Source organism: Sarcophilus harrisii, chromosome 6 (assembly GCF_902635505.1).
Source record: "Sarcophilus harrisii chromosome 6, mSarHar1.11, whole genome shotgun sequence".
Lineage (NCBI taxonomy): Eukaryota > Metazoa > Chordata > Mammalia > Dasyuromorphia > Dasyuridae > Sarcophilus > Sarcophilus harrisii.
In genome coordinates, this window is record NC_045431.1 from 125,972,177 (window position 1) to 125,994,746 (window position 22,570).

Consider the following 22,570-nt stretch of genomic DNA (forward strand, 5'->3'; position numbering starts at 1 on the left):
TCAGTGATTCTCTGATGATGTCTATCATTTGAAGCCTCAAACAAGCACACAATGGTTGCCAAGGTTATTGACAACTGTCTCTGTTGACTTAGGAAATATTTATTTTATTTAAAATAGCAAAATAAATAAAAATACAATAAAACATGTCACTGTTTTTTTCCTGAGTCAGTATATATTTCCTAACTTTTTTATTTCTATAACCATCATCTTTTTTGCTGATTTTATTGTGATATTTATGGAAATAATATGACAAACTAGAGTGCTGGACCTGGAATCAGCAATACAGGTTCAAATCTAGTCTCTTATACCTTGGGCAAATCACCTGTGCCTCAAGCAACTCCATAGGGTTTATCTTATAAAGCACAGAAGGTTGTGGTTTGTATTGAAAGAGGGAGTTCCTTGACATGGTGAGATCTTCATGCCAACAAAAACTGCATTTTTGTGCTATGCTTATGCATGAAGCCCTATAACATCATAAGTCTCCTTAATGAGATCTTAAGACACTCATAAGGTATCAGTTTAACAGTTAGTGCTGGAAAACAATAACATGAAGAAAAGCATTTGGCAAGTGTTACCATGAGCCAGGCACTGTGCTAAGTGCTAGACAAATAGAAGAAGAAAATCTATTCCCGGGTTATGACATGCAATTATGTGATAATTGTGAGTAATTGTATGATCATATTTTTAAGCTCCCTTTGCCCTTTTGTAACAATTGCTTGACATACTGCCTAGCACATGGTAGGTTCTAATAAATATTTATTGACTGACTTGGTCAGTCCATTGAGTTAGTTTTTGAATGTGCTCTCCCCTCTCTTCTAAATATTTATCCATATCTAGTACAGTTAATTCAATATTGATATAAGCCAGCTTTAATATTGACTAAAAAGGAGAACAGGTTAAATTATCATCGATGCTTTCAAGGATCGTTGCTTTTTCCTTGACATAAAACCATGTTTTTTACATCCTACTATTTTCTGAGTGTTGCTATGTAGTTGTGAAACATAAAATTTCACTATTGCCAAAAAATTCAAATTTCAGGTGGCTCAAAAAGTAATGAAGATATGTGTGGTGAAGGTTTGCCTTTGAAGCGACTGTCTTTCATGCCTAGAAGAGTCTCTCTCCACTTTTCCCTGGATTTCTCTAAGACTATTTTGTATGTATCATTTTAAGTATTTGTTGTCTCCTTTAATAGTATGTCAGCTTCTTCAGAGCAGGGACCATTTTTTCTTTTTCTTTTGCCTGCTGTGTATCACTGTTCCAGACACATAATAAACATTTAATAAATGCTTATTAATCGACACAATATATATCATCTAAGATAAATAGATGTTACAGAGTCTATCCCCCTTTCCACTTGACACAGAATTCACTTTTTAATTTAATCACATTTTTAAAAGTATAGCATTTAACTGAGATTTTTAAAATGAGCAAAATAATCTATGTACAAATATGCTGAAGACTAGAGTCTCTTCCTTGAAAAAAATAATATGAAAATGTATTCTGAGAATCATAATTCAGTGTAAGGGAAGACATAGTAAGTCTTTTATGTGATAAAGTGAAAGATTACAGGAGGGAAAGATTAATTTGTGCTTTGTCTTAATCCCAGCGCTTGTAGCATTTCAGTAACTGAAGGAGGTTCTTTTTTTCATCTCCTATTCAACAGCTGTTGAAGAGGCTTCACTGTTGCTGAATCCCTTCTTGTAGTGGGTGACATCATGATCTCTTCTCTATTAGTCTCCTTCTCCTTTTCTCTATTGTCCTTTTGATAACTTAATCTTGTACTGCAGGCACTCTGTCTTAAAGAAAATGAAATCCTAGAAGGTTTATTCAGGTCTCTTGAGGTCCAGAGCTCTTCAAGACATTTCTTCAAATGTATCTATATTCCAAGTACAATTGGGAAAGAAGATGGGCTAGTTCCCTTCCATGATATCTGTTCTAACCTTCTGCTTGGTCATACTATGATTATGCCTCTGACTTAGAACTTTAACTCCTATCTTGAGTTCCTCATTGGTGAGAGTTCTCCATAGATGGTATGATCTAAGCCATTTTTGTTGTTTTTTCCTCATTAGAAGGTAAGCTCCTTGAAGAAAGGGACTGTCTTTCCTTTGTCTTCAAATTGCATTTTTCTTAGCTGTCCAAGTGTCTGTAATTTTCTTCCTTCTCAACTACACTTCTTGGTTCCCCTGGCTTTTAAAAAATTGAACCCATTTTTGCAAGAAGCCTTTGTTGGTTCTCCTTAGCAATAGTGCCTTCCCTTTGATAATATCTCCAATTTATTTTCTGTGTGTCTTATTTGTACATAGTTGATTTCACATGACCTTCTTAATTAGATTGTGAGTTACACTTAGGGCAGGGAGTGATTTTCATCTTTTTTTTTTTGGTATCCTTAGCACTTAGCATAGCATCTGACATCTAATAAGTGCTTAAATAAACAGTTTTTGACTTGCTTTGTATTTGTATCTCCACCATGGTACCTGAAACATAGTGTTTCATAAATATAAATTCTAGTTCATTCATCTATCAAGAATAGATGAATGGTCTGAGTGATGCACCAGACACATAAAAGATTGATTGAAGGATCTAGAAGATAGCCTCCTGTGAATGGGGGAGACAGTTGAGTACATGGACATACAAATTGCATAGCATGATAAACTGTAAACTAAACTGGTGGAGATAAACTCATGAAACTGTGCCTCCATTAAAATATGAAAGCAATAACCAACTTATTAGTTTATAAGTGTAAATATTAATTCATCTTTTTGTCCTCCTGATTCCATTGCTAATTTGTATTTTGTATCTAAAAGTAGTTTTGTATATAAAACTAAAGCTATGATTGGAATCATTGAACTGGATCACAATTAATCTAATTTCAACTATATTAAGATACAAGTCTGATCAATAAAAAGTTAACCTGACATAATCATTCAAGAGAATGATGGAAAATACTAGGTCAATCAGTTCATTCACTCATACTATCTATGACTAAAGGTGTTCATTGTATTATATAATTTTGTTCAGACCTTGGTATTTAGTTTGGTTTGGGAAGAAGAGCTTCACTTTTATTGGGAAACATAAAGTTATTTAAAGGAAATCACTTCATTATTGTTCCTTATTTATTATTCTGTTTAACAAAATACTAACAAAATGCTGAGAATGCTAACTTTCTAACATACACCATGAATCCTTATATGGTGATATATGTGGATATAGGTTTATTAATGAAAAGATTACTGCTACTCACAAGGAAAATCTTCCTAAAATCTGTCAGACTCTGTCCCCTGAGTCTTCCCAGAAGTGCTCATGTTTTTAATTCCCACTGGAATCTATGAGGTTGTCATAAAAAAAAAAAAAGGCTATAGTTGTTGGTGCAGTTATGTAAGTCGATTTCAGGGAACCCAGTTGAGGAGATCATTTAAGAATAGGAGATTATATTTTTTGTTGTTTGACAGTAAAAGGACATTTGACTCTAATAATTCTGTCCGTGGCTTAATTTGCCAGTTATGATGTGTTATAAAATTGGACTAACCATAGTATTTGCCAAAATTAACAAACTAGCAAATAGATGCTTTTTTATTCTGATATCATTTCTGATGAAGTTTGGGTGATGAACAGGTATGGTCCAACCTCCTGCTCTTACATTAGGAGTTGCAATTAGGAGTTGCATTAGGAGTTGTTATAACAATAACAACATCTTCTATAAATTTATGTGTTCATCAAAAATGTTAAAAGGATTGTGCCTAAACAATGAAATCCAACAAATAGAGGGAAGAACTGTGTTTTTTACTTGGGGAATGGCTTTGTAGAAAGTGAGATCATCTTGGCTCAAGTCAGATTCAGTAACTCAAGTTCTGGGGTTGAATTTTTTAGATCTTTGTGGTATATGCTCAACTTTATATAGTATGAAAGATTTTATGAAGCATATTGCTATTTCATGCCTTCATGCCATGGGGTTTTCTTTGTCTTTTCATAAATTTAAAGGAATTATGTAATAGTTCAGCACATTCAATAAATGGACTTTATATGGGAATAATTTTATGATTTGTATCAAGTTAAAGTTTAGCTTAAGAAGTTCTCTTTTGGGGTTGTAAAGCAAATGAATCATGTGATTTAAGACCATGTGCTAATGATCATTTAAATATAAAAGTAAATGTAAACCATTTGTTCCAATACTCATTCAATATTATTTCAATCTAAAAGGGAAATCTGAAATATGTCAAGTGAAAATGTTTTTTCAATATTTTTAAATTTTTATTATAACTTTTTATTGATAGAACATATGTATGGATAATTTTTCAACATTGACCCTTGCAATCACTTCTGCTCCAACTTTTCCCTTCCTTCCCTCCACTCCCTCCCCTAGATCGCAGGCAGTCTGATATATGTTTAACATGTTAAAGTATATCTTAGATACAATATATGTGCACATATTTGTATAGTTCTCTTGTTGCACAAGAAAAATCAGTTTTAGAAAGGTAAAAATAACTTGGGAAGAAAAACAAAAATGCAAACAGTCGACATTCATTTTCCAGTGTTCTTTCACTGGGTGTAGCTGGTTCTGTTCAACACTGATCAATTGGAATTGAATTGGATCCTCTTATTGCTGAAGATAGCCACTTCCATCAGAATTGATTCTCTTATAGTATTGTTGTTGAAGTGTATAATGATCTCCTGGTTCTGTTCATTTTACTTAGCATCAGTTCATGTAAGTCTCTCCAAGCCTCTCTGTATTCATTCTGCTGGTCATTTCTTACAAAACAATAATATTCCGTAACATTCATATACCACAATTTACCCGGCCATTCTCCAATTGATCAGTATCCATTCAATTTCCAGTCTCTAGCCACTACAAAAAGGGCCGCCACAAACATTTTTGCACATACAGGTCCTTTTCCCTTCTTTAATATCTCTTTGGGATATAAGCCCCGTAGTAACACTTCTAGATCAAAGGGTATGCACAGTTTGACAACTTTTTGAGCACAGTTGCAAATTGTTCTCCAGAATGGTTGGATCCATTCACAGCTCCACCAACAATGTATCAGTATCCCAGTTTTTCCACATGCCCTCCAAAAATCATCATTGCCTTTTCCTGTCATCTTGGCCAATCTGACAGGTGTGTAGTGGTATCTCAGAGTTGTCTTAATTTTCATTTCTCTGATCAATAATGATTTGGAACACCTTTTCATATGACTAGAAATAGTTTCAATTTTATCATCTAAAAACTGTCTCTTCATATCCTTTGACCATTTATCAAATGGAGAATGGCTTGATTTGTTATAAATAAGAGTCAATTCTCTATATATTTTGGAAATGAGGCCTTTATCAGAGCCTTTAATTGTAAAAATGTTTTCCCAGTTTATTGCTTCCCTTCTAATCTTGTGTGCATTAGTTTTGTTTGTACAAAAGCTTTTTAACTTGATATAATCAAAATTTTCTATTTTGTGATCAGTAACAATCTCTAGTTCTTCTTTGGTCACAAATTCCTTCCTCCTCCACAAGTCTGAGAGGTAATCTATCCTATGTTCTTCTAATTTATTTATAATCTCATTTTTTATGTCTAAATCATGAACCCATTTTTATCTTATCTTTGTGTACAGTGGTAAGTGTGGGTCCATGCCTAGTTTCTGCCATACTAATTTCCAATTTTCTCAGCAGTTTTTGTCAAATAGTGAATTCTTATCCCCAAAGTTGGGGTTTTTGAGTTTGTCAAATACTAGATTATTCAATATTTTGTCCTTTGAACCTAACCTATTCCACTGATCAACTAGTCTATTTCTTAGCCCATAGCAAATGGTTTTGGTGACTGCTGCTTCATAATATAGTTTTAGATCAGGTACAGCTAGGCCACCTTTATTTGATTTTTTTTTTTCATTAGTTCCCTTGAAATTCTTGTTTTTCCATATGAATTTTGTTGTTATTTTTTCTAGGTCAGTAAAATAGTTTATTGGGAGTCTGATTGGTATAGCATTAAATAAATAGATTAGTTTAGGTAGTATTGTCATCTTTATTATATTCACTCAACCTATCCAAGAGCACTTAATATTTTTCCAGTTGTTTAGATCTGAGTTTATTTGTATGGAAAGTGTTTTGTAATTTTGCTCATATAGTTCCTGACTTTCCTTTGGCAGATACAGCAAGGATATGCAACACCTTCCTTCCCTTCCCTTTTCCCAAAAGAGTCTTGTCATTAAGGCAAGGTATGGTGAAGGCTCTGATAATTGTGAGTTTCAAAAATTCACTAAATCAGAGCAGCCTAGATGGGACTTTTGATGTTCTTAGATGACCATAAAGTTGCATAAGAGAAGCCAGGGACAATCAGATCTTCCAGAAACATCTTTGTTTTCTTTTAGGTAAAACTCCCTATGTCATGGAGAGAAGGAAAGAAATTATATCAGGGAAACTGGTCCTATCACAATGGGAAAGAAAAAAAATCATACCTTCCTTCCAAAGAGGAATGTATTATTAAAAGTAAATTATGGTACCATAAAGAATAAACAGGGGCAACTAGGTGGCTCAGTGAATAGAGTGCTAGGCCTGCAGTCAGGAAGAACTGAATCCAAATCTGGCTTTAGACACCCACTAGTTATGTGACTTGAGCAAATTATTTAACCCTTTTTGCCTCAGTTTCTTTTTCTGTAAAAGGAACTAAAGAAGAAAATGGAAAAATACTTCAAAACACTTTGCCAAGAAAACCCCCAATGAAGCCAGAAAGTCAGACATAACAAAAATAACTAAACAACAACAACCAATATTAAGCAAGTAGACAATGTCCAAACATTCCTCATTTTAGGAATAATAGATAAACCTTCTCAAAGCACAGAATTGTGCATTCATTCATACTTTGATGCAGCTAAATTTGGCATGTTTATCAAATTTTCAAATGACAGGAAGGTGAGAGATAATAATTAAGTTGAATGACAAGAGTTTGAAACTAAAATGATTTTGAGAGGTTAGAATGATGTAATTAATTTAAGAAAATAAGTCTAAGTCTAATTTCAGAGAAGATGCCCACCTGCAATGATTGAAGAAATTTTCTCAGTTGGAAATTCCCTCTACCAATAAAATCACAGCTCTAGTCTCTATCTCTAACCCTGGAACGCAAGTTACAGCAAAAAATGCTTTTTAACGACAAGAAACATTCTATTAGTTGAGGTGCTTTGAGAGGTAGCGATTTCCCCTGTATTGGAAGTTTTCCAAGTAGAGGCTGGATGTATTACAAATTTTGCCAGAATGATTTTCATGTTCCTCTGAGTTTTAAGATTCTGTTATTGTGTCATTTAAATTCAACTTGATAGGAAGAAGTGAATTGTATGATTTTATTGGCTTTTCTTCCAAATTTTGAATACTGCTTTTCCTTCTATGTTGTAGAATCTTTAAACTTTGACATTCTTCACATAAATACAGATTTAATAATAAAGATCCTGGGCAAAACACTGCTTAGACTAGATGGCCTCTAAGATCCCTTCTGCTTCTAGATCTAAGCTATACATTTGGAACAAAGATTTTATAAATTTACCATTTTAAATTCCATTTTCTGAGTTTTTTTTAATCAATCAGTCTTTTTCATGTACTAATACATCTAAGCTGGTAGAAACCATAAATCCAATAATTCATTTTCCAAATGAAGAAATTGAGCCTAGAAAGAAAGAAATAACTTGCCCAAGGTCTCAGAGACAGTATGGAGCAAGAATCATGATTTGAATTCAGGCCCATCTGATTCTAAGTCCCATGCTTTTCCTGTTACATCACATTGATTCTCAAGAATCATTTCTTCAGAGAGACAAAAAGAAAGGGAAACAAATACAGATGGTGACAGAGACAAGGAGAGTCAGAGAAAGAGAGAAAAAAGGGGGAGAGAATCATTATAGTTCCTAGAAAAGACAAGTTACATTTACAAAATAGTTTTTAGATAAAGTATTTAACATAGGGTGTCATGCTCCTTCCCTCCCCCACAATGTTTCTATAACTTAATGAATAACGGATGATTCTTGGAAGAGGATCTATTTAATCTATTTAATTTCCAAGCAGTTCAGCTACATTGATAGAAAATAGTCTTGTGAGTTGGTTTCTTTTCTTCCTTGGAGGTGGGGGAGGGAGCAGCTTTGATTTATAAGTAGCTATTTTTAAATGTCAGTTTCATTCATAGAAGTAACTTAGTCTCTCATAACATTTTATCTAGCATCTTTTAAGAACATTTGGATATATAATAATGATTTTGAGTGGCAAAATAATTTCTCATGCTTCATCTAAATTTTCTTGTCATTTTACCAAAATGGATTAATGTTATTCAAACCATTTGATGTATTAGAATATTAGAATGAGCTACAGGTTTGGTGTAACCTTATTTTTATGAATTTTTGGAAAACAAAACAACATAAAGTATTGATGAACATAGATAGGATTTTACATTTGTTTAGAATTTTAAGCTCTCATTTGCTGTGTATGTTCCAAAATACCCAAATGGAGCCATGATTTTATTGATTTCAGTCTTCCCTCCAATGACTCAATTATAATCTATCCATGTATTTTTCTCCTGTGTGACCCTTTCACGATTTTCCCAAGGTGTACTTTGGACAAAAATACACAAAAAACTTTGAATTTCAATATCTTGCCACTAGGTGTCAGAAGTGCTCCACACAAATTAAATCAAAACAGTTAACTTGGTAGAAAACAGCCATTTTAAGAATTCATCAGCTTGACTCTTTAGAGAAGTCCTTTCATATCTTATAAATACTTTCATTCTGGGTTTTAAAAATATGGGGCAGCACCCAATCAGGATATTGATATTAGGGAGAAATGACTGAAACTGGTAAATAAAACTATTACACTTAAATATAGAATGCTGTATTTTTGTTATTATCCATTTTTTAGATGACCTGCTTCTACAGAGATTTAGCCAGTTCTGGAGTGGACTTGAAAACTCTGATGTTTAAAAAAAACCCAATCCTCCCCAAAAAACAATAAAAAAAAAAAGGATATGAAAAGCAAACTGAAGAATGAAAACAAACTGAAAACAGGATTTGTATAAGCAATAAAACATAAGGTCCATTACCTATTTCTAAGTTTATTGATTCAGAGACTATTTTCCTTTGTGCTGCATGTCAGAGATTGAAATAAAAAACATGAAATTTTTTCCTAAATAACTCATTTACTAACATGAAGTGGGAATATGATTTGGTATACTTTCTAAGCTGAAATACATCACTAACAGAAAAAAATCATAAGCTTGAATTTTAGTTTTGTTGTTTTTGGAGAAAAGTCCCTCCATAAAGTATAATTTAAAAGAAATCTCTAAAATAGAGATGATTTTATTTGTGGTAATTGAACCTCTCTTTACTCATAGAATATGGTTGTAGTATGTTTTCCTGAAATGACCTTAATTAATAGCCATGGTAGGTAATTAATAATAATAATTATTATAAATACATGATGTCTGAAAAGCTCTCACTTTTTCCAATCTTTTTAATTCTGCTCAGGCTTCAGCAAAGAGGCCATTTGAGATGTCTGTCCTTGGACCGGGTACACCTGTTTCCACTCATTCTGACAGTTGAGCATTTAATGTGTAAAGGGCAATGGGGCATGGTCATAAGATCATGCCTCACATTCCAGAGGGTCTGAGCCAAGTGGAGATGCTTCCATGACACCTATTTCATAATGCATGTGGAATAATCTGATATTCTAGGTGCCTGAGACTTAGACATCTGCTTTTAAATGTGATCTCTTGGAGGGGGTTGGGAGGGGAAGTCTGTTTCAGAGGAGCTTATTTCATAGGTCTCCAAAATACCAAGGCAAGGGTTTATCTTTGCTTGTGACTCATGTGTAGTGACATGAAACATAAGGACTCGGACTTTTAAAATTAACCCAGAACAGGATGCAAAAAGTACTGAATTTCTGGAAGGTAGAATGGAGTATGGAACCAGTGATGGGTGTAGTAAATTTGATGGAAATAATGGAATCAAGAGAAATCAGAGGAGAAAGACTCCAACATTAATTTAAAAAGCTTTTCTGGCTTCTTCACAGCTTTACAATTCTTCTAACTTTTACAGATATTAGTAAAGATATTGGTGTAAAATCTGACAAAAACAAAATCCAGCAGAGAGATAAAGAGAGGGAAGCCTTTATTAGTTAATAAAGCACTTTACTTTAACAATACCCTTCTTCCCCTCCCCCCCAATCTTACCCCCATTGAAAAGGGCATTTTAAACATTGCCTAGCAGAAAATGAATCAGCTATAGTACTGATGACTACAGTATGATACAAAGATTCATATGAAAAGTAATATAATTTCTGTGAATATCAGATTAGATTTCAAAATAAGAAAAGGACATTTTTGGTATTCTCTAGGTTAAGGATGAACATAATCGATTTGTGATTAATATGAGGGTCTGGTTTATCTGGTGAATATATTGAATTTCACATAGAAAGGAGGATAAAGACATTTTTCTCATTTCTATGTGAAACATAATATTCACATTCCACAACAGTGAGGAGGAATATTGGCTGATAGATGGCTACTCCACCATCAGGCGTGCCAGAGGCTATTCCATCTGTTGCAAGGCAGCAGCAAGATTAATAAGAATTCTACAGACTTAAGAATAACCCAAAGGAGAATTGTTTATTTATTACCACTTATAGTCCTCCCTCCCATTTCTCTGCACCCCCTAAAATAACTTCACTTGGAAGAATCTGCAAATGCCCTCCTCAAATCTTTCTTGAATTGAGTGCCCCCGTTCTTTTTCTTTTGCATGCTCCATACCTAAAGTCATTGTTTCTGGGAGCTTCTATGTGAGTTTGGGAGATGGGAGAGTGATTTTATAGCTCAGGGGTCCTTTACCTTTTTTTTTTTTTCATGGATTCCCTTCGCAGATGGAGCTTATGAACTTCCTTCACAGGATAATGTTTTTTTAATGCATGAAATATATAGGATTACAAGAGAAACTGATTATATTTAAATATAATATGAATTCCCATATAGTTCAGTTAGCATAGGGCTTCCCAGAACTTAGCTCTGTATTTAGCACAGAATCAACACTTAATAAATGCTTGTCAACTTGATTAATATTTAGGAGTCAGCTGCATCAGTTTCCAGCCTTCTCAGTGATAGCTCTATTTAATTTTAGCCAAACTGGGGTTATTGGATATGTTCTGTATATGAGAGTTTAAAAAATGCTATGTGTGCATCTTCAGTAGAAAACTAGTAATGTCTGGAAAAATAATTTAATGCAACATTTGCTTTTTTAAAAAGTGGTTGCAGTCATCAACAAGTTGGCAAGATTTTGCTAAATATTGCCCTACTGTCTGCTTGAAGGGGTCCTAAATGATTTTTAGAGACAAGAGATCCTTTTTCAATTATGACTATTTAGAAAATTCTTAAAGTGGCAAAAGCTCTTTAAGTTTTAGGAATTAGAAATGCTGTGGAAAGAGTGATGAAACTGGAACCACAGGACATGGGCTTTGAATATTGGTTCTATCAACTTGGGTGATGTTGGGTAAGTTGCCCTCTCTGGGCCTCAGTTTCTCATCTTTAAAATAACGGCCTTTCAGATCTAAACCTGTGATCCTATGTTTGGTTAAGCAAAAGCTCACAATTGAAGAATTGAAAGGGTCTTCAATGTCTTCATAATTCTACTCACATGTTTGAGATGAGGAAACAGGCCATGTAAAGCACCCATCACATAGCTAAGAAATATCAGAGATGGGATTTGAATCTAAGTCCTTTTACTCTAAGCCCAGTATTTCTTTCACTGTATTAGTCAAAATCCAATATTCTTTTTTCATAGCACTATGTTGATCCTGGCTAATGACAGTATTGAAATAAAAAGAAATACTGTCTAGAATTATTTTAACAGGATCTGGTTAACTTTTCCTAACTTGGTCCTGAAGAATAAAGGAGAGAGTATGTTGCTTCTTTAAGGGTAAGTTTGGATTCACCTGGTCCTTGACCTAAATTGCGGCCCTAAAACCCTTTTTGCAGGAAACAGGTGCAGGCTGGAATTACTGTCTTGGCCTTCATGTCTTGTCCCCTGGACTAGCTGTGGACAATTGTTCCAGGTCTCTGGGATTGGATAACTAATCAGGATGATGAGATGAACTTGACAAAGAGGCAGAAAGTCAAGCTTTCAGGTACAGCTTGATTCCTGGCTCCTCATAGAAACCTCATAGAGATCAGCACACTTACTTCTGAAGTCATGAGCAGCACTGGCCGAATCATTTTGTAAAACGTTTATGCTCAGCAAACACTAAGGTCTAATCAATTCCAAGGTCCTGCTTTGCCCCTCCAGCTATTGCTGCAGGGTTTGAGGTTTGACCTAGCTGAAGGATTATTCTCTTTTGCTGAAACATTATTAATTCACTCCTAACACTGTTTTTGGTGAAACTCCATACAATTACTGAGAATAATAAAGGTCACTTCAGGGAGAAATTCCTTTCCAGGCCTTCATAAGCAAATAGTTACTATTTTGAAATAGAGGCTCAGGCTGTGCTTTAGGGAATTAGGACCAAACTATGACAAAGGATCACCATTCTTTTCTAAGTTATTGTTAATTAACTCCTTAGAAGAGTGCCCTGGTAAATCTTAATGGTGTGAAATGAATCTTTGGTGTGAAAGAAACGTGAAATCCAACTTCAGGATAAGCAATTCCAGAAAGGCTCTAAGCTTTTTACCTAATACTAATAACAATAATAATACCTAACATTTATATGTGTCAGGCAGTATGAGTTAGCATATTACATAGGCTATCCCATTTGATTCACACAACAACCCTGGGAGGTTGATCTTATTATTATTCCCCATTTTTACAGAGGAGGAAACTGAGACAGACAGCTTTACCTAGTATCATACAACTAGTTTTGTTCATGACTGATTTGAACTCCGGTCTATTCTACATGGTACTAGATGCTTCAAATGAATTTTATTCTCAAGCTTTTGATATGTTATCTCATTTGAACCTCCCAACAACCCTAATTGGTAGGTGCTATTGTTATACCATTTTACATGGGAAGAAACTGAGGTAGACAAAAGTTAATTGTCTTGCTTCAGAAATGCCTGTGACAGGATTCAAACTCCAATCTTCCTGATTTTAAATCCAATAATATCCAAGACCAATAATCCTAGACCACTACTTAGTGACTAATTTTCTCTTTTTAGTGAGTTCTTTTAAGAAAAACATAGGAAGGAAGAAGTGTGGTGAAAAGAACATTAATACTCTAATCAGGAGACCTTGGTTTGAATCCCATTTCTTATGATGATTGTTTGTGTGACTTTGGATAAAGCATGTTGTATCTTTGGACCATGATTTTCTCAACTATAAACCAAGGGATTGGGGTAGACAATCTTTGAGGTGCTTTCTGGTACTAGGGTCTCATAATTGTGGCTTTAGGTAAGTCATTTAATTTATTTGAGATTCATCTTCTTACTCTATAATGAAAGGCTATCAGGTCTCTGCCAGCTATTTTCCTGTAATAGATACTAGAGCCCATTATTATTATTTTAATTTTTAAGAAGAGTTTTTGATAATGCATGATATGCAAATTTGCAGCAGTTTTTGATAAAAGTGCTTAAGGGATGCCATAGAGAACAGTAACAATGTACCATATTCTGTAGAAGGAGGCCTTAAGTAAATAAACTCCCTGGCCTTTCAGCCCTTCACAATCTGACTAAGGCCTAACTTTCTGGGCTATTTTGTTGCACTCACTCTACATTCTAGACATTTTGGCCTTTTTAATTGTTTCTGAAAATTGACTATTCATTTCTTATCTCCATACCTTGCCCAGGCTGTTCCCTATGCCAGAATGCATTCCTTCCTCATCTCTATTTTTTAGATTCCTCAGTTTCTTCAAACCTCAGCCCACATGTATCCTCATGAAATGACTTTCCTGATTTTATCCCCTTAGTTGTAAATGGTCATTCTTCATCTCAAATCTTCTTGCATGTTCTTATCTATTTATACATACATGCATATATATATATATATATATGTATATATATATATATATATATACACACACAGAATAATCTATCCTTTATCTATTTATCTATCTATCTGTTTCATCTTCCCTGCTTCTCCATATATACATATATATATATGCTCCTTGTGAGGCAAAGACTGTTTTTCTTTTTGTATTTGTATTCCCAGGGTCTAGCACACAGTAAATGCTTTATGAATCCCTATTAGATCTTACAAATGTTTGCCAGCGGAAGGAAGGAAGGAAAGAAATAAGCATTTATTAAGATTAACCTACACCAGATACTTTGTTAAATATTTTACAAATATTATCTCATTTGATATTCTCCATTACCTTAAAAGATAGATATTATTATTCTCAGGTTTGCCCTATCACTCAGCATGTTTGAGGCTAGATTTGAACTCAAGTTTGTTGACTCCAAGCCTACTGCACCACATAGAAAAAAAAATCAAAGTTCTTTCTATCAATTTGTAGAAAGATTATACCTTAGAAAAATTTTTTATGTTCATTTTATACTATCTTTGTTATAATCTGCTGATCTTTTTGGCCTTATTCTCTCTTTATAAATTACCTTTTGCAAGCATTTTTGCCCTAGTTGAATTACCCTGACTGTCACTTTGCCTTTGGCAGACAAGTTTGACTGAGGCTAAATGGAAAAAACCAAGGTTCCAGGTATGAAAGTTCTGACTTCTAATAGCATATTGAATCTATCAGCACAGCAACTGCTCAGACACCATGCTGTTTCTACCAGTTCAGGTTCTGCTTGGGATCCATGAGTTACCTTGAACAATTTGTTTAAACTCTATGTACCAGGTTTCTCCTATGGTAAACAAAGGTATAATCCCTTATGGGATCTCGGGGAAGAATAACAAATAAAAAGGATGGGTAAGCACTTTGTATAAGTGAAATGTTATACAGAAGTCCCAAAGGAAGGAGATAAACTATGGGAAGGAACTGAATAGATGGAAAAAGAGGATTTAGGAGCAGTTTTGTGCCATTAAATAATAAACAGAAAAATGAACAGGAATCAATAGCAATGAACCTTCATAGACATTTTTTCTAAGTTATTTGTTATTATTTGTAAGCAAAAGTTATGTGCTAGTGAAAGCAGTTTTGCATTAGGAGTCACAGAACTTGGATTAAATTATGACTTAGTTATAGCTCTACCTTTGTGTGGGCCTCAGTTTCTATATCTATAAAATGAAAAATTTAGATTAGAAAATCTCTAAATCCTTTTCCAACACAACTTAGGCCCAGATATATATTTCGTGATTTCTTCATATTCATCTTTGCATACAAAGTGTATGGGATATATGGCTCTTCTGCTACAAGGCTTTGCTGAGGGTTTTTTTTAGGATGGCTTGTCTATCTCTGGTGTTCTCTAGACCTAACCTAACCCTCAAGAATTTATTGTAGACACCCCAGCCCTACCCTGGTAAAATCATTTTATCAGATGGGAAAAACTAGGTTGAGAGTTACTGATAGATTTTGGGAATAATTTTTTCCTACGGCCATGAAGGCAGCTGAAGCAGATTCTGTGGAGGGCTTAGAATTTGGCCAGACATCAAAACCCCAAGGTCATCTACCACAACCAGAGCCTTCACTAGTCACCCAGACTTTTGCACTGGACTTTGATGACTCCAGAAGAAAAAGTGAGACTGACAACCTAGTGCAACTCTGCCTCATATAAATCTAATTTAAGCACAAGTCAAGACTTCATCCTCTGATGTGATTGGTCCTCTTTGAAAATGAAGGACAGGGGCAGCTAGGTGGTGTAGTGGAAAGAGCATCAGCCCTGAAGTCAAGAGGACCCGAGTTCAACTCTGGCCTCAGACACTTAATACTCATTAGCTGTGTGACCCTGGCAAGTCGCTTGACCCCAAGTGCCTCAGCAAAAAAAAAAAAAAAAAAGAAAAAAAAAAAAAAAGAAAAGAAAATGAAGGACAAACAACAATTCCTGGAAAGGCTTCCTACTCCCCCTTGCCTTCTATGCCTCCAGGTTAAATTTCTTATTTGATAACTTTAATTACAATGTTTCCTCAGTCAGGCTGAGATCCATTAAAGATCTTAACTTGTGCTGACAGCCCACCCAGGATATTTTAAAATCAGCTGGAGTCAGGATAAATGAAAGTCTTTGATCTTTATTCTTTGTTGAGGTGACCCGGAATGGCTATAAGAAGTGAGAGCAATTGGGACACAAATCCAGCCAGCAGTGCCCCTGGCTCTCACACTCCTCCCACCTAATCCTTTATCCAATCTCCTATACAACACATCAAATTTGCACAGAAAGTGGGCGGGGCCATTCTTTCTCCAAGCACATATTAATAGAGTATTGTCTAATGGACCTCAGTGCATCTGCTCAGCTTCACCTTTACTTAACAAGATAAAGGGTTCCCACTGTCTCTAGGATCATCTCTAGTCATTCTAATTTATATCTTGCCATTGAACCAGTTGGCTCTGGAGAATAAAGTGAAATTGTTGAGTTTGTTTAGTCCTCCCTCACTTAAATCCAAATCACTTGCAAGTCATGGCATCACTTTCTGATCTCATGGTCATCTTCAAGAATGAGAAACAAACAAAATAACTTTCCTGTCTCATTTCCCATTCCCTATCAGAGTAATGGCCTTTCCCCCTCAAATTCCCTCATAGTGTTGTGCCACAGTTACCTTTTGATGTCCTGACCTAGTTTCCCCATTGTCCTATTTAGTTATTCTGCCTCAGGTTATAACCTTTCCCTCTTAATGTTTGATGAGATAAGGGTCTGCCTCAGTTGCTCTGCCCCAAACCCCAGGCTACAATCATTCCCTTTTAAATGGTTGATGATATAAAGGTTTTATATCTTTAGGTTATAGTCATTGCTTCTTAATGTTTGACAGGGATAAAGGTTTATCCTTTTTAGACATCATTAGAGTATCAGTGGCCTCTCCAGTATCTCCCTCCATTGTGTCATCCTAGGTGCCTCCCCCGCATTGGGTTATCCCCATCCAGGTACCTCCCCCATTATGTCATTGTTCTTGTTGTCCTATAAAAAAAGCTTGCTCTCTGATACTTAGTGCTGGATTCTTTGACATGATAGTCTCATCCAGCCTTGGGACCAAGATCCATTTGGTCCCAGTATATCTCTCCATTTGATAAACTATTAAATTGGTCTCTAACTTCTTTCTTGCTCAGTTTCTATGGCATTACAATAGTACAGTGTTTGAAGCAGACAATTCAGTAGATAAGAGTCCTAGGCCTGAAGTCAGAAAGACCTGAGTTCAAATCTATCCCTAAGAACTTATTAGCTGTGTGACTAGATTCTTCAATTAGCCTCTATCTGTCTTACTTTCCTCATCTGTAAACTGAGGATAATAATAGCGTCTATCTCCCAGAGTTATGAAGATCAGATGAAATAATAATTGTAAAGCTCATAGTACAATGCCTGGCTATGTGAACACTATATAAATATCAACTAACAATAATCATAGATCATTTTATATTGCAATTATAGACACATAATTTCCTGATTTATATATACATGTATATAATATATATATGTTTTAAGCTCCATGAAGGCAAGAACTAGGCTTTCCTTATCTAAATTCTGATTCTTCCTTATATTTTTTCAATGTAAGAGAGCAACATAGATTGGAAACAAGAACATTAGATTTAGAGGCACAATGTGTAGCCTTGAACTCAATTAGCTGTGTTAGTCACTTAACTTCTCTGAAGTTCAGCTTTCTTATCTTTGAAATGAGGAAATGATCCCTGTGTGATCTATCTTGTATATCTATCTCAAATGAGATAAAGATATACAAAGTGCTTCAAGGGATCAATACATATAATGGAATCAAGAAGTATTTTTTGGGTGTTTACAATAACAATAGCTTACATTTATATATTGCCTTAAAGTGTGAAAAGAGCTTTGTGTATGTAATTATATGCATCACATAACAATCTTATAACGACCTGAGAAGGTAGTACTATTACTATCCTCATTTTATAGATGAGTTGTAGAGAAGTTAAATAGGTTGTCTAAGGTCACATAGCTATTAAGTATCTGAGGCAGGATTTGTATTTAGATCTTTTAGACTCCAAGTTCAGCCTTCTAACTGGTATATCATTTACCTTATAATATGCAATAATTCTGTTTAAGCCCCATGAATATCAGCAACTAGCATTTATTTGTTGATTTATATGCTCTTATTATTCTCACTTTACAAATGAGAAAACTGAGGCAGACAGGTAAAATGACTTGTTTAGATCACAACAAGTAAGTATTTGAGACTGGATATGAACTCAGGTCTACTAATCCATCTATGATTGGGTTGATCTTATATAATCTTTATCAGATAAAACTATTAATTATTTTGGCTTTTTTGTAGTTTGAATAAAGCTACTCTTAATTCAAGTACAGCTGATATTAAGAATTGGTGGTATCATCTTGGTTCTCAAGAGGTTGTCCTCCTATATCTTAGGTAAGAATGTTACTCTCCTATGGGAGTCTCCCAAAATTTCAGGTCTTGTGAAGATCATTTGGAACATATAACATAACATATATTACATATCACACACATATATAACACATAACACATATAGCATATAACGCATTCTATCATAATATAAGCTGGGTAGCACTTTGATGAGAATGCTGGCTTTTGAGTCAGAAAGATTCACTTTTCTGAATTCAAATTTGACCTTGGAGATTTACTACCTGTGTCACTCTGGGCAAGTCACTTAACCTTGTTTGCTTTAGTTTCTTCATCTATACAGTGAATAGGAGAAGGAAATGGCAAACCACTCTAGTATCTTTGCCAAGAAAACTCCAAATGGGGTTTTAATATTTTATATTAAAATATATATGGCAGATATGACAAAAAAGACCAAATATAGTGCTTTGTAGTTTGCAAAATTCTTTAAAAAATATATCAGTTTGTGAAATAATATCTCATTCAACAATCCTATTATTATTCCCATTTTGAAGATGAAAAAAAATTGAGACAAAGGTTGTCCAGAGTTAGTTATAGAGCTGAAAAGTTGGTTGAAGCTGGATTTCAACTCAGTTTTTCCTGACTCCAGGTCCAGAACTCTTATCTACTGTGCCAGTTTTGGAAACTACAATATGGGAAAAGTCATTGATAGAGATAGATTTCATTTATGTTACAGGAAATGCAGAGAGTATTTCTAGGAGAGCCTCTTTTAGTTAAAGAGCCTATAGCCTCAAGACTTGTAACACTCTGTTAAAGGAATTGGGGATGTTTAAGTTGGAGATGAGAAGATTTAGGAAGGACATTTGTTTTTCAGTCATTTCAGTCATGTGCCCATTTGGGATTTTCTTTCCTTTTTAAAAACTAATTTATTAATTTTTCACACACATTGCTTTGTGAATCATGTTGGGAGAGAAAAATCAGAGCAAAAGAGAAAAAACCATGGGAGAGATAAAAAATAGAAAAAAGAGGTGAATCATGTGTTGATTTACATTCAATGTCCTTCATTCTTTTTCTAGATGTAAATGGCATTTTTTGTCCAAAGTCAATTAGAATATCTTTGGATCACTGAACCACTGAGAAGAACCAAGTTTTTCATAGTTGATAATCACACATTCTTGATGTTATTATGTATGATGTATTCCTGGCTCTGCTTATTTTGCTCAGCATCAATTGATGTAAATCTTTCCAGGTTTTTCTAAAATCAGTTTGTTCATATTTTTTATAGAACAACAATATTTCATTACCTTCATATGTCACAACATTTGGGGTTTTTGTGACAAAAATACTAGAGTGATTTGCCATTTCTTTCCCTAACTCATTTTATAAATTAGGAAGTTGAGGAAAACAGGGTTGGTTAAATGACTCACCCAGAGTCACATGGTTCCAAATGTCTGAACCTAAGGATTAAAATTAAAATCTCTAGCCTCAGCATTCTACTTAACATGAATAGGTATATTCATACCTAGAATATACTAATGGATTTAAAATATTTAAAGAGTTGTCATATGAAAGAAGGATAAAAATTAGTCTGTTTGGATCTAGAGGATAGACTGAGCAACAATAGGTAAAAGTTACAAAAATCTGAATTTGATTTTGATGTCAGAAAAAAAAAAAACAAACTTCCTAACAGAGCTGTGTAAAAGTGATGTGGGATGTCTTAGAAGCTACCTAATTTCCTTTTGTTATATGTTTTTAAGTGAAGGTTGGAGGACTTCTTATTAGTGATACTACAAATAGGGTTTAAGTCAGATGCCAGAAGTACCTTCCAACTCTGAGATTCCTTGATTCTTTAATACAAAACTGAAATTCTGAGTAAAGTGATACTGATTGCCACATATGGTGATTAGATTTTATAGAAATAGAGGCATAATCCTTCATGTTATCCTATATTAAATTAGCTTTGGAGGCCTAGACAGGGAACCCAACTAGCATGTCTAATTGTTTCTAATAACTAGATTTCTTTGTGGAGGAGAGGAAAGAATCTAGAGGGATAATTTTATAATTTACAGCTTCTTTCAACACAGATAATGATGTCCTTATGCCTAACACATAGTGAATGCTTTTTAATTGATTAGTTATATTGTAGTGTCATCTGGTTGATTTCTCTTTGAAAGTGCTTCTTTTAATGTGGCAGAAAATATTCAAACTTTTGCTATCAGAAAAGATGTAGTTTTGGCTGCTTGTTTGCCCAAAGATCATAATAAATATATGCTGTTTTCTTTTAAAGTATTTCCTGTTTCTTTCTTTACTCTGTCCCTTCCCTTTAGCATTTGTGGCCTACCTATCAAAATCCCCATCTAAACAGTGATGATAAAAAGAAAATAGAAAGTGTAGTGTTCCCTCACTCAAGGAACTTTGATATTTGAATTCAGATGTAATCTCAATTATATGTTCTTTTTAATAGCTAAATTTATGAGAAAATACATAATCAAGTTAGAAGACTCTTAAATATGTGTGTCAACATGTCCATAATAATGCTTACTAAAGTGTTCTGTTCCTACTCTTCTTGATTTTTTTCTTTATTCTCATGTTCATCCTTCAACTTGAAGAACATAATTGACAAAAAAGATGATTAATTTAAATGTTAAATGAAGAAAAATCATTAAAAAACATCTCCCAAAGTGAATCTCCAGGAACCAATAAATGCAAAGAGAAATGTCAAGGTGACAGAGGGCAAAAATGAGATAATAACTAGAAGTGATGGGTGAGAATGCTGATGCTATTTTGAGAAATCCCCAAAGGGACCTTGCATTACAAGGGAAAGAGGAAGATCATGGTGGCTGAAATCACACTTGGGATAATGTCTGCTACTTGGGGAATTCTTGGACAAGAAAGACTGAAGAGGTCTAAGGAAGAACAGTAACTGAAAAACAGAGCAGAGAATTGGTTTGTGAGGAGAGAAGCTAATGTGTTTAACTAAGTCAAAACTAAGTGGGATCTGATAATTGCCTAAAAATATTTGAGAAGTATAAACAACAAGGGGGAAATATTTAACATAATATCAGGCTTAACTAGGCTGAAAAAGAATTTAAGGAAAATTTTAATGCCCCATTTTGGTGGATCTTCATTAAACGACTAAGGTCCATAAGGAAATTTTAAAATAATTTTAATGAAAGTATAAATTTTGACCAAATAGTAACTATAAAAGTGCCTTTAGTTTACATAGGAAGTCACTACCCAATGGTTAAAAAGCTATGCTTGGAGATAAAAAATAAGATACTAAGTTATCTTGGGCAAGTCACTTAAGGCCTATCTGCCTCTATCTGTAAAAAGGGGATAATTATAGCACCTACCTCCCAGGTTTCTTATGAGGACAAAATTATAAAATATTTGTAAAAGCTCTTTGAAAACCTTAAAATGCTCTATAAATGCTAACTATTCTTCTTCATTCTTAAAAGTTCTCACGAAAAAGGTGAATTTAAAATTCTTTTTTATTTAACTTAATTTTTAAATTAAAAAGTATTATTTTTTTGTTTATATCCCTCTGATTTCTGCGTCTACCTGGATTACCCTAAACAACTCTTTGTAATAAAAGTAAAACAAAAACAACAAAAAGAAAACAAAAGACAAATGGAGCAATCTGTAAAAACTAATCATCATTTCAACTCAGGTCTGACAGTCTATGCTATAGTCCACATGCCACAGTCACTTACTTCTGCAAAGAAGGGGGAAAGGCAGGTTTTTTCATCACTTCTTGAGCTACAAAACAAAGGATTATAAAGCGAGAATGGATCTTGTTTTACAGATAAGGAAACAGTGGCTCAGTGAATCTTATAGAAGGCTATTGAGGCAGTAAATAAATAGCAGAAATGGCATTGGAATCAAGATCTGCTTACTAGAGAGAGAAGAGCCTTCCTAACAGTCACACTGATATATTTTTGGTCTTGAATTCTTTGGGGGATTTTGTATATGAGGACTCAAGAAAGTATATGTACTTTATTGTACTTTGTATATGGGAACTCAATAAAGCACTGGAATGGGAATTAGGCAATCCAAGGATTTGTAAAATAAGATTGAACTCTCTAAGGTTTTTTTTTCTTTTTCTCTTTCTTCCTTGCTCTCCATAAAAATGCATATATTAAATCTGTATGTGTGTATGTATATATTAATATATTATATATTATATAAATATGTTTCTA